The sequence below is a fragment of the Mesocricetus auratus genome, unplaced genomic scaffold (assembly GCF_017639785.1).
Source record: "Mesocricetus auratus isolate SY011 unplaced genomic scaffold, BCM_Maur_2.0 Super-Scaffold_100025, whole genome shotgun sequence".
Lineage (NCBI taxonomy): Eukaryota > Metazoa > Chordata > Mammalia > Rodentia > Cricetidae > Mesocricetus > Mesocricetus auratus.
The window spans coordinates 16,055,568-16,069,298 of NW_024429206.1; the positions used below are offsets into that span (position 1 = coordinate 16,055,568).

At 52.9% G+C, this 13,731-nt stretch overlaps 1 long non-coding RNA gene across 1 annotated transcript; it reads right to left on the minus strand.

The window, feature by feature from the left end:
* Nucleotides 1–1,083: 1,083 nt before the first annotated feature.
* Nucleotides 1,084–11,318, minus strand: LOC110342840. The gene is made up of 2 exons (XR_002385003.1): nt 11,181–11,318; nt 1,084–1,402 (listed from the first exon to the last, which is right to left on the minus strand). It is a non-coding gene; the product is annotated as an uncharacterized LOC110342840 (long non-coding RNA).
* Nucleotides 11,319–13,731: the final 2,413 nt, after the last annotated feature.

Below are 13,731 nucleotides of genomic sequence, written 5' to 3' on the forward strand. Positions count from 1 at the left end.
TGGTTTACCTAATATCCCCAAGACTCAGTTTCCTCATCTGCAGAATGGGTGTCAGTGGCAGAGTCAGCAGGCAGGCTGATCAGCTGATCGTAGACACCCCTCCCTCCCCTCACCCCAAAGTCAGAGATTGCAAGGCATCAGAGAAACACAGTGACGGACAGCTGAGGTTGGGGGGGTCTCAAGGAGGGGAGTCCCAGGGTCCCTACACGCTTCCCCTCCCCTCCTTTTTTTTTGCATTTCTTTTCCTTCTTTCTTTCTTGTTTTGTTTTTGAGACAGGGTTTCTCTGTGTAACAGCTCTGGCTGTCCTGGAACTCGCTCTGTAGACCAAGCTGGCGCTCAAGGCCTTCCTTCAGCATATACCCAGGCCACAAACCCAACCTGGTTTGGGTTTCTTTCCCACTGATTTAGCACCAATCTCAGACCCCTGTTGCCTAGAGTGGAGGGTAATTCTACTTCAGCCTTGGTCTGGGCATTCCTGCTCTCTAGGGGTCAATACCAAATGTCCCAGGCCCCCTGCTGGTCACAGGATCCTCTGGGGACCCTGAGATGGCTGGGATCAGAACCATAGAACCATAGTGGCCTGTCTAGCAGCCTTGGGGACAGATTCTAGGTCATGGCCCTGGCATGACAATCGAGTCTCAGGCCTGCTGCCCACCCAGTCCCTCTGTCCCCATGGCATGACAATCTTTCTCACTGCCTGGATCCAATCAGAATCAGTTCCAGTTTCTCAGGAGCCCAGCTGTGTTGGCCACGGCGGGTGGGGGGTGGGGTAGGGGCTTGGTGGCACCCAGACACAGCCAGACCTGTCTCCACCCCTTGCTGAGTGCAACTGGGCCCTCACCTCCCCCACCCCAGGCTGCACCCCTTCTATGGGGAAAATAACTCCATCCCAGAGATGATGGGAGAGCCACACAGAGAGACCCAGGTCCCCAGACAACAGTGGGGCAGATCTCCCACTGTCCCTGGCCTAGCTGCCCCGTGGGAATCCCACGTCACAGGGAAACAAACTTTGGTTTGCTGTAACCATCATGCAGGGGTTCTTTGTTACAGCAGCTGAACCTGCAGCTGACAAATACACAAGATGCAGATACAAGGATTTTAGAAGCTTAAACATCTCGGACGGGCAAAAACAAAACTCAAGACATGGGTTGAGCCATTTTTGAGCATAGGAGAGGAGATTCCAGTGTGGGCAGAGGACCCTCAGCACGCATCTTCCTTAAGAGTAGCTTGCAGTGGAAATGGTCTGGCATGGAGCCAGGCAGGCAGCGAGACAGCACTTTAGCAGGCGTCCGGTCTGGCTCAACATCACACTGCTGAAGGTCTCCAGGGCACATGGAGCTGGGTGAGTCATTTCACAGTCACAACGCACAAGTGTCACAAGCATTTGCTGTATGCCAGGCACTGTGGAGAATGCAGGGGATACCGTTGGGCAAGAGGCATCAGGTTCTAGGTTCTCCGTGCCTGGCTTGGCTCGCTTGTGAGGAGCAAGCCTGAGGCTCCCAGCAGACAGCGGGGTGTGGCAAAGCCCAGAGGAGTAGATTAGCCCTGGGAGTAGCCTGGCAAGGCTGCATTCTTTCTGAGTAACTGCTGGTTTGATAGCCACCTGGTAGGACTTCCCACACCCACACAAGCAGAAGTCAGGCATGGCCATGTGACTGACCAGCATAGACCTATGAATATGAGTCAGGGGGAGGGGAACCCCACAAGGATCCAAGCACCAGGCTGGGAATGCAGCTAACTTGGTGGCAGAGAGCTTGCCTTGTGGTGTGAGCACGCACGCACGCATGCGCACACGGGCACGGGCACGCGCGCGCGCGCGCACACACACACACACACACACACACACACACACACGAACAATGCCACCATTTGCCCCATCAGACTTGTGTCGAGCTGCTGAGCACACAGTAGGTGCTCAGCAAAAATGTGTAGAGGGCTGGGGAGACCTTTCTGTCAGTAAAGAAGTACAGGCATACAACCTTGAGGACCTAGGTTCAGATCCCCAGCACCCATGTAAACAGCCAGTGTGCCTATGGCCCCAGTGCTGGGGGCAGAGAGAGGTGGGCCCTTGGAGTTTGCTGACTGTCAGTCTAGCTGAATCAGCAAGCTCCAGGCTCATGAGAGACCCTGCCTCAAAACTGAGGAAGACAATGTTGTCCTGTGGTCTACACACACACACACACACACACACACAGGTGAATACACATATACATATACCCACACTCATATATATATACACACACACATACATGTGTACATACACATCTACACATACATACACACACAGGTGAATGCACACATACACATATACATATACCCACACTCATATACATATACATGTATACACATTCACACACACATGCGTACACACATGTGCACATACACATCTACACATACATACACACACAGGTGAATACACATATACATATAGCGTATACACATGTACACACATGCATACACACACACAGTATGAGAGTAGGCTGCAAAAGGCTCAGCCCCTGTCTAGGGTCGGCCGGCAGTCCATAGAGGAATGCCCTTCAGTCTGGGTTGCAGAGACAGGGACAACCCCAGCTGACCACAGTGACCTTGCTGGTTCTCAGTCATGAAGACTGTGGAACTCTTTGTTACCACAACTGGCCCCCACTGGTGCTGACAAATACACATCTCTCTGGAGGGGTAGGAAGTAAGGCTGGGGACTAGCTACCTATATTGTACAAAGTCATACCCAGAAAGCCTTTGGGGACAGCTAAAGCCACGAGATGCCTCCCCACACTCTCCCCAGAGGTGGGGGTCTCACCTCAGCCCAGGCCCTCAAGCTCTGGCTTGCAAACCCCTTCAATCAAAGTCAGTTTCAAGGTTTCCAGCTCTCTAAACGATCAGCTCAGCTGCCGCGTGCGTTAACGGCCCCGGCTGTCCAGACTGCCCGTTTTATCAGAAGCTGCCAGCAAGATAAATGGCCTCGTAACTCATTGTTCCAGCAGAGTACCTCACGGCGCCGGCGCCAGAAATAAATCACATATGATCTTCTTCCCCAAGCTGTATAGAACGTGGGAGGCCGGGAGCTGCGTGGCCAGGGGGGACTTTGCAGAGGATTACAGAGGTTCTGTGCCTCGGGCTGAGGTCTGCTGCCGCTAACATCTGCCTCCCTCTCCACCGACTTCTCATCCCTCAGATCAGAGCTGAGGCCAGGGTGTGCGTGCTGCACACTGTGACGCCAGTAGAAACTACATGTGGACTCTTACAGGCTGGTCACGTAAATACAGCACTGCTCCTACCTTCAGACTATACCCCTAAAACACGGCTAGCCAGCCTTGTTTGGAAAAGCCTTTCTCTGCTACTCTCAGTGTATGGGTGTGGGGTGGCGCCATTCTGTGTACAGCCATGGGGTAGGCATGTGACCTCACCTGGACCAAAGCCCAGGCAACGTGGCTGGGTGCTATATTGGCATTTGGTCACATTTCTTATGAGATTTGGGCCATAGTTTTCTTCAGTGTAAAATGGGGCTATTGATAGCATTTACCAATCATAGGTTGTATCAGTTAGCTCCAGCCTCAAAGTGCTGCATAACAAAAGAGCCCCACACTCAGTGGCCCCAACAACCATCTTTCATCATCATATCCCCCTCTGCCCAGGGCTGGGCTTCAGTGATCATTCTGTGTCACCTGCTTCTCACCCTGAAAGGTTCTATGCATGGGGTCAAGGTGTGTCATGTTGCACACTGTGACATAGGTGGAGATTATACACGGTCTGTTTGTTTTTTGAGACAGGGTTTCTTTGTAGCTTTGGAGGCTGTCCTGGAACTCACTTTGTAGAGCATGCTGGCCTCGAACTCACAGAGATCCGCCTGCCTCTGCCTCCCGAGTGCTGGGATTAAAGGCGTGCGCCACCAATGCCCAGCTATACACGGTCTCTTAAGGACTGGACAAACATAGCACTCATTGCTTCTGTGAGCAGACTATGCCCTTAAAATGAGGGATAGGAACCTCACCATTTTGTGAATGAAGAGTTGGGTCCACAGCAGGGCACCTCTGTGACCACCCTCATGCTAATTCGGTTAATGCCTGCACTGGGCAAGAATGTAGCCCCTGGGTATGTACACGCCTCACTCATATGTCACCTAGTGGGAATATGTCTGCTCCATATGCTGCTGCCCCAGCACCCACGGCAGGACCCAGGACAAGCCACTGCTTGGCAAGTGCCAGATGGGAGACTCAGTGGCAGAAACCTCTTAATGGTCACAGTTTATGCCTGCTCTGGTCCTCTATCTCCAGACTGTCCATCTGTTCCCCCAATGGACAGCACAGCCAGGCTCTGGTGGGGGGGGACGGAATGTCCTCACATTTTGGGGCCGGCCCACTGTCCGAAGCCATGCGTGTCTCAGGCTGACCATGGAGCTCACGCAAATGCTCAGCCCCCTTAATAAGATGCAATCTGCCACGGCCACCCTGAGGATGTGTGAGTAACCCCACCTGGGACAGGACCAGCCTCTCTCACTGGCCTGCAAAGGCAAGAGCCGAGTATGTCTCCATCACTGGGATTTGAGGTGACTTGTTATGCAGCACCGTCTGCCAATCAGCGACTGACCTCCGCATTGTCCTTGTCGGCCTTTCCCTCATTCAGCTCTTCCCACACGCAGTCAGAAAGCAGCCATTCGTGTTCTGGAGGAGGTCTGCCAGCAGGGGGTGGGGGGCGGGGGCTGTGGCAAGCGCTTAACAACTTTGGGCGTAGGAGAGTCCAAGCTTGAGTCATAGGAGACACTCAGCATGGGTACTCAGCATGAGTGGTCATAGCAGAAGTGGGGAGGTCATCCTGGAGAGGGGGTGTGGAGAAATGGTGTCCCAAGATAGCGAGATGGGTTAAAGACCAGACTGTCAGGGGCTGTGGGGACCGAGCTAGTGGGTTGATGTTCAGGGCTGGGGACAAGCTGTGTTGGGACCAGGCTATGTCAGTGGCGTGTACCGAGCACCTGACAATGTCGCTGGGTGACGCAATGTCAGCCGCCAGGTGAGTGGTCTCACCAGGACACCACTCTGGAAGCCTGTGGACCCTCAGCTGCTCCAAAGTGTAGACACCCGAGTCACAAAGTCACCACTGTCCTTCCAAGGCCGTGTGGCTCAGAGCAGTGACTTGGAGCCTGAGGTTGTCCAAGGACAAGCCACCCAGCAGCCGCTCAGTTCCCCAGAGACAACGCGGTGGCAGGAAGGGGGACCCTGCCAGTTGGCAGCCTCTCGGGCTGCAGAAAACACACTGCCCAATGGAGAGCCAGGGCACCCAGACCACCTTCGTGGCTACAGCAGAGAGCGGGACACAGGGGGACAGTCATATCATCTATACTTGCCATGTGACACACAGCCCCAGCTGGTCCCCACCGCAGATGAGACCCCTCCTCCTTCAGACCCAGCCGTCCATGGGCATCCATCACCTCCCAGACAGAAATGAAGCTGCAGCTGTAGCTCGTCCCAGGATCAGTGATCCTGCTCGGAAAACAAACGTCAGTTTTACGCTTGATATATCTGTGACTTTGCCGTGACATTTCCGAGGCGGCAGGAGGCCGTTACTGGGTGACAATGTTCTATTCCGCTGACATTATCTCTTAATTATAATATGCGAGCAACGTGGAAAAATGGCCCATAAATAGCTCATTTGGGGCTCTGCTCTGCCACAGGCTCCGAGCCTCCCCGCTTAGAGGGGCTCGCAAATGAAGTATGTGTGTGTGTGGGTGGGGGTGTGTATAGCTGCGGGGCCGGGTGTCTGCATGTCCTGACTCAATGACAGTGTGCTCAGCCACATGGGTGTCAGGAAGTGAGGCGTAGGCTGAGCTTCCACCGGTCTCCCCAGGGTGTCTCCGTTCTCGCCCCTGTCACAACAGCCCGCCACCACTGGTCCTGAGAAGGAGCTTAATGTCTGGCACCTAGGGACAGGCATTGATCTGTATTTTTTTTTCTCTTCCAGGAAATTAATTCTGTGAGGAATTGGAGCCCAGGCCTGAACTCAGAGAGACCCACCCGCCGCCTCCCTGAAGAGTAGGAGCCACAGCCTGGTAGGAGAGGAGGTACCATTACCCATGTGGCTACTCTCTTTGCCCAGCTTCCGGGCCAGGCTGTCTTTCCCACCTGCCTGCTGCAAATCACCCGAAGTGTGTAAGCCGTTGGCCCCAGAGTCTCTACTTCAGTCCCAGGTTCGAGTTCTGCCACTGAGCAAGACAGGATGCCCGGAACCCGCTGTGTGACCAATAGCGGCGTCTGCTGGTGATACGTGGTATCACAGGGCAGCTTGCCTGGGCCGGCCCCAGGTCACGGGGTTTGCTCCACACTCTGTGTGACACATCTGAAAACCATCTCCAACTGTCCTCGGCGTAATGTCCATGCAATGTCTCTCTCGCCCACCCTCATCTGGACCCTGGCGTGGGTGGGGCAGGAAGTGGCTTTCCTGTGTGTTGGACGTGGGCATGGTGTGGTCCCAGAGCCTTGCCCAGGGAGACAACACCATCCAGCTTCAGCCACAGGGCTGGCCGCCCACCCCTGCCTACTTGCTTGTCAAAGCTGATGTCATGGGGAAACCACGTCCTGCCCCCAAACAGCTGCTGCCCACAGTCTAAGGCCCAAGGACTGTACAAAGCCGGGTCAGAGAGGCCCTGTGTGACATCACTGGGTCCCTGGTTCCTCAAACAGAAGACATTCCTGTGGCCCAGCAGAGGGCAGATGGTAGCCACAGACACAGAGGGAAGCCAGAGAGGCCACTGTGCTGTGTCTACCAGCTTGCAAGTCCTTGCCCCAGACCAGGCCTTGTCTATCCATCTGTGGAGATGTGGTTGCAGGGGAGGGTGGGGGAGGGGTAGCTTGGGTATGGAATCCCATATCCTAAGGGGGGGGGCAGATGACAGGCGCATGAGAGAAATGGGCATAGTGGCCACATTTCAGAGCCTTCCCTGCCTCCTCCATGCCCCTCTAAGCCTCTTCATGCAAGCTGTGACCCCCTCAAACCTGACTCCAGCACCTCACCGCTCCAGCCCAGCTCCCCAGACTTCAAAGCGGGACAGCTGCCCCGGAGCTATATACAAACCCCCCAGAATTCTAAGGAATCCTGCCCACTCTCTTGCTGTCTCGCTCCGTCCTGTGACAGGCACTATTTTTAGACTCTCCCTGCCCACTGTTTGCCTCCTGTCTGGGACAAGCCCAGACTAGACAGGCCTGGGCTCTTACCTGAGCAGCCTGGCCTGGTAAATGGCATTCCTTCTAGAACAGCAGTTCTCAGCCCATGGGTCACAACCCCTTCGGCAAACCTCTATCTCTGAAATCATTTACATTACGATTCATAACAGTTAGAAAAATTCACTCGGGAGGCAGAGGCAGGCGGATCTCTGTGAGTTCGAGGCCAGCCTGGTCTACAGAGTGAGTTCTGGGACAGCCTCCAAAGCCACAGAGAAACCCTGTCTCGAAAAACCAAAAAAAAAAAAAAAAAAAAACAGAAAATTACAGTTATGGCCGGGTGGTGGTGGCGCACGCCTTTAACCCCAGCAATTGGGAGGCAGAGGCAGGTGGATCTCTGAGTTTGAGAGACCTGTCTGATCTACAGAGTGAGTTCCAGGACAGCCTGGGTTTCACAGAGAAACCCTGTCTTGAAAAATCAACAACAACAAATTACTGTTATGAAGTAACAATGAAAATAATGTTATGGTTGGGGTCACCACAGCATGAGGAACTGTATTAAAAGATAGCAGCGTTAGGAAGGGTAAGAACCACTGTGCTAGACATAACTGGGATGTATTTTGGCACCTGACCCTGTGATCTCCCCTCCTCCCCAGGCTTCTTCTTTTTTATGTATATAGCATTCTGCTTGCATGTATGCTACACACCAGAAGAGGGCACCAGATCTCATCATAGATGGTTGTGAGCCACCGTGTGGTTGCTGGGAATTGAACTCAGGACCTCTGGAAGAGTAGCCGGTGCTCTTAACCTGTGAGCCATCTCTCCAGCCCCAGGCTTCTTGGGGTCTCCTGCCTCAGCACCTGTCATGCTTCCTGACCTGGGGGGGGCATTCTTTCTGGGGTCCTGAGAACCATGCAGCAGCACGTGGTACTGTGTGCCTTGGTACTGCACACAGAGGGACAATCTGGGAGAACCCAAGAGCTGGACCAGGCTGCTGAGATGCAAATCCGTTCCCTTACCAACCAGGAGATGGTGAACTATGACCCCATATCTCCGTGCCTCAGTTTCCTCACTGGAAAACATGAGAGGAATGATAACACTATCACTTCCCCAAGTCTTGACGCAAAATACTGAACATATGTGATAAATGTGGAACATTTATGTAGTAGGCAACAAGTACTCAAGTAACATCAGCATCCCAGGGACGCAGAAACAGCCTAGCTTTGGTCTCACCAGTAGGGAGTGGCCAGGACCTGTATTTTAATTATTGTTTTTTTTTTTTTTTTTTTTTTTTTTTGGTTTTTTGAGACAGGGTTTCTCTGTGGCTTTGGAGGCTGTCCCGGAACTCGCTCTGTAGACCAGGCTGGTCTTGAACTCACAGAGATCCGCCTGCCTCTGCCTCCCGAGTGCTGGGATTAAAGGCGTGCGCCACCAACGCCCGGCTTATTATTGTTAAATTATGTGTGTGCATATGTGTCTCTCTGTGACTGTGTGCACATATGAGTGCAATGCCCACAGAGGCCAGTAGAGGGTGACAGATCCCCCTGGGTTCTCTGCTAGAGCAGCAAGTTCTTTTAACTGCTGAGCTATTTCTCCAGGCCGGCAAATCTGCCATTTCATAGTTCCCACTTACCCCAAGGACAGCTATGTGGCCTGAACCCCCTGTCTACCTACCCCAAGGACAGCTATGTGGCCTGAACCCCCTGTCTACTTTGGAGATGAGTATGAATGTCCCGTCCCAGTGCCTGGCTTCCTGAGCTAAAAGAACTGTCACTATTTCCATAGACATTGTCCACAAGACCCATGACCTGGCAACATCAAACAGCACTTGTGTGTAGGAGCTGAGGATAGCTTTTTAAATGTAAACATATTTAATAGGATATTTGTGCAGCCTGTGTTTTGTTTTTGTTTTTAATATGTCCAAAGCCTCATGAAATGAATGCAGGTTTGCCTCAAAGCTGCCACAGAAACCCAGAGTGGCTAAGGATGCTGACCTCTGATCCAGGCGCTCCAGTGACCAGAGCCACAGTGACCCCTGGTGGCTGTTCCCTGTGCCTGCAGTTGCTCCAAGCTGTTTCACATCCCTGATTCCTATACTTCTGTGCCCACAGCCTTCCTAGCACAACTGCTGGTGACTGTGGAGCCCAATCCCTCTCCCAAGGGATTCCCCTTAGTCATGATTCTCTGACTCACATATTCCTTCTAGGAAACTCTATGATCCCACCACACAGGCGAGCACTGGGCACATGGCAGCCACCCAGACATTTGCTGAACGAGAGACTCTAAGCACCTTCTCAGAGCTGAAAGCCATCTGCATGCAGCAGGTGCCTAATAGTTGCTTTCTGGAATCTCAGCATCCATGCATTTTCACTGTAGTCCCATCTCCAGAGAGACTGCGAACATACCATTTACTTCCTATTTACTTATAGACAGGCTCTAGCTATGTAGCCCAGGTTGGCCTCAAATTTATGATTGTCCTGCCTCAGCCTCCCGAGTCCTGGGGTCATAGGCCTGCACCACCATGCATTTTCCTGTTCTTTCTTTTCAGATGCTGCCAGAGTTTTGCATGGTAGCGATCGTCGCTCCTCTCCATGAGCTGGTAATGACAAATTCAGAGATGTAGAGAATTGCTCCAAGGCAGCCCAGCAACTAGAACAAAGATTAACACAGATGGATGCTTTCCATGGCCAAAACTCCTGTCATCAGCCCTGGGTTTTAGCTTAGGGGCTAGGGTTGGGAGAGGGTCTTAGGGTTAAAACCCTTACACATTCTAAAGATTATTAAAGAAATATTCCTGGCGTGGGAGGAGGGGTGCTCTGGAACACATATGAAGCGCAATTCCTCGAGGTCACCAATCCCCGAGACAGCCAGTGGACAGTTATAGATGGATTTTCCACATCCCGGGAGTGGGAGGACTCTTACAGGAGTCACTGAGCATCCTGTGTGTGCAGCCCGACCTCCAGTGGCAGATTCCGGAATTGCGCAGAAGTGGGTTCTGTAGGTGCAGGATGACTATTATAGGGGGTATCTTCAGAGTAGGGAAAAGCTACCTGTGTGGTTAAGGGCAAGCTGTGGCAGATGACATCTCAGAAAGACTCCCGGGTAGTTACAGAGAACAGAAGGCACAGGCCACGTATGGGAGCCAGGAGCAGCCAGGCAGGTACTCCAAATACTCCAGGCTCAGATCAAAGTGTGACAGGCTAGTGAGCTGAACACAAGAGCCAGCAAGTACGAACTCCAGGCAAGTTCCACCCACCTCCTGTCCGCTCCATCTCCTGCAGGGACTCTAGCTTTTGCCTATTGCTTTTTTTTTTTTATTCGTTTCTTTTTTTTTTTTTTTCTTTTGTAAGAGAGGGCCCTCTGGTTGGGCTCCAACAATCCTCCTGCTTCAGTCTCCTGAATGCACCAGTGAGGCTGGTTTCATTTTGATTCGTTTGCTTGACAAAGAGTCCAATGCAGCCCAGGTTGGCCTCTAACTTGCTACATAATTACTCCTTGAGCACCTGACCCCACCCCCACCCCGTCTCTCTGCCTCTCCCCACCCCCACCCGTCTCTCTGCCTCTCAGGTGTACTGCTTTAAAGGGGGAGTAAGCGGGATGTGTGCTGAGGTCTGTGACTCCTCACGCCTCAGATAACAAAGCCAGATGAGAGGGAGGACATCGGTGGGCACCTCCTCCAGCACCCTGGTGCAAGCACGCAGCAGGCTCTGGAAAGACATTTCCTGGACCAGTCGGACTCTGAGAAGGTTGACATGCTCTAGATTCACATACTAGGGTTCCTTCATGGGGCCAGGGCTGAAGGGGAGGGGGCTGCAGCAACCAGAATTAGAACCTCCAGTATTCCAAAGCATGCTGGCGTCAACGGGGGTATACAAGCACTCCAGTGTACTGAGACGGGAAAGCTTACTGAGCAGCTGTCACTCTGTGTGTGTGTGTGTGTGTGTGTGTGTGTGTGTGTGTGTGTGTGTGTGTCCTGGTTTCATTTCTATTGTGACAGAAGGAACACGAGGAAAAAGGAATACATAACTTACAGTTGCAAATCACCCATCACTCTGGGAAAGTCAAGGCAGGAACTCAAGCATCCAACCCATCACATCCACAGTCGGGAGCAGAGAAACAGACACGCCATTCTGTCTACGCGCGCATGCTTAGCTAGATTTCTTCACTCTTATACAGGTCAGGGCCCGGCCTGGGGAATGGCGCCGCCCACACTCAGGGCGAGTCTTCCCACTTCAACTAACAGTCCAGGCAAATACCCACACGTGCGCCCACAGGCCAGCTGGATCTCTGTGAATCTCTCAGCAGTCCCTCCCTGGAGTTCTCTTCTAGCAGGATCCCAGGTTGTGCCAAGCTGATAGTTATAATTAGCCAGCACAGGGGGCTTCCCAGAGAAGTTAGTATGGCTAGAGTAGAGCGGTTGATGAAAGTGAGGCATGGATGAGGCAGGAGCATGACCAGGAGTGACACTCACTCCACTGGCAGCATAGAAGGTGGTGAGAGACAGTATAGCAGATCCTCCAAGTACTAAGAGCTACTGGTCCTCAAAGGGCCTGTGAGTCTAAGGGCTGCGTGTCAACCCTTATGGGTGCCACAGAATATCGCTGGCCAGGCACGTCCAGGATCTCACAGACGCATGGCTTTCTCTTCAAACAAATTTAATTCTTGAAGCCAGGTGTGGCGTAAACCTTTAATCCCAGCGTTCGGAGGCAAGAGGTAGGTGGGTCTCTGTGAACTGGAGGCCAGCCCAGCCACATAGCAAGTTCCAAACAGTCAAAGCTACATAGAGAAAGAGACCCTGTCTCGAGAATGCAAAAGTTTTTTTTTTAAAGCAAGTCTTTAGAAATAGAGAACCGTAGCAGATGCCTGAACTCCAGCCCTGGGGAGGAGGTTGAGGCAGGTTTGCCTAGGGTTGGAGGCTAGCTTGGGCTACACACAGCAAGACCTTGTCTCAGACAACAACAAAAGGGAGGGCTGGAGAGATAGCTCAGTCAATGAAGTGCAAACATGAGGACTCTTGGATCTCGGTACCTTAAGCTGGAAGTGGTACACTGACAAACTCCATGCACACACGCATACACACACACACACACACACGCACACACACACGCACACATGCACGCACACGCAACCCCCCATGCACGCAGGCATGCACGCATGCGTACACACCCCACAACCAAACCAAAAAGGATTCTTTCCCAGGGCCAGCAGGGGGCGCCATAAGTGACCATCTCCCAGATCTAGACCTCAAGGACCGCCTGGCCTTGTGCCTCCTCCACACCCCGTGGGGGAGCTTTCCCACATTAAGCTGCAGATTGGGCAACCAGCTTTTGCAAGCGGGTTATTTCCACTCCTCAGCGTCCTATAAATGTGGAGAGAAGTCAGTGGGTGCGTCAGCCTACTGGGTAAAAATACCCTGGATGACTGATGGCTGACAACTGATGGCATTGATCCCTGCAAACTGCTCTGCAGTAGAGGAGTCCCTGAAGCCAACTGGACAGACTCCCGCTGCGTGGTTCCTTCTGAGAATGTTTTGGAACAAGCAAAGCTAGCCAGCTGCCAAATGTTAGGCGCTGAGAGGAAGGTCACAGTAAAGGGGGGAGGTAACCCTGGGGACGTGGTGTCTGAACCCCAAGTTTTGCTTTTTTTTTTAAGACAGAATCCTGCTATGTAGTCCTAGCTGGCCTAGAACCCACTCTGTATACCAGGTTGTCCTCGAACTCACAGAGATCCGCCTGCCTCTGTCTCCTGAGTGCTGGGATAAAAGGCGTGTGCCACCACCGCCCGGCCCTCCTTTGTTTTTAAGACAGAGTCTTATGTATAGCCCAGGCTGGTCTTGAACTCACTATGTAGCTGAATGCCCGATCCCCCTGCCTCTGCCTGTGTCCCAGGCCTGGGATTAGAGGTGTGCACCTTTGCTCCTAGCTCACGTGATGTGGTGGGGAGTGGGTGTGTGGGGTCGCGGGCGGACAAAGCTTCTTGCACACTGGGCGAACAGGAGCGGCAGATGAAGGAGACCACAGGCCAGGCTTGAGTCTCCACACACCGGGAAAACCAGGTACAGACAGACATCTACAGGACAAGGGGACACCTCCCCAGAATCCCAGGCCCCTGAGCAGGCATGTTGGCCTCCGAGTGCTCTCATCCCCTGCCTGCGGTGCAGTAGAAGCAGGCACGGACATGGGAAAGAGGCGGAAGCGGGCACAGGGGCGCATGTCTCTGGTCCCAGCCATGCAGAGGACGAAGCTGGAGGAGTCCTTGAGCCCGGAAGTTCATGACCAACCTGAAAGGCTGGCTATTCCCGGTCATGGAGATTACAGATCTGCTCTGTCACCCCAGCATTTGGGGGACGGAGGCAGGGGGATAAGTTCCAGCCCAGGCTGGCCTTGTAAATGTAGACCCTGTCTTAAAAAAAAAACAAAAATTAAAAAAAATCCACCTTACATAGATGTTTAAGTCGCACAGTACAACGCAGGGATTAGTAGGAGGTAGGAAGGCAGGGAGCAAACAGTGCAAGTTGAAGAGGAAGGCCAGGGCCAGAGAGAGGGTTCAGTGGGTAAAGGAGCTTGCTGCCAAACCTGAGGA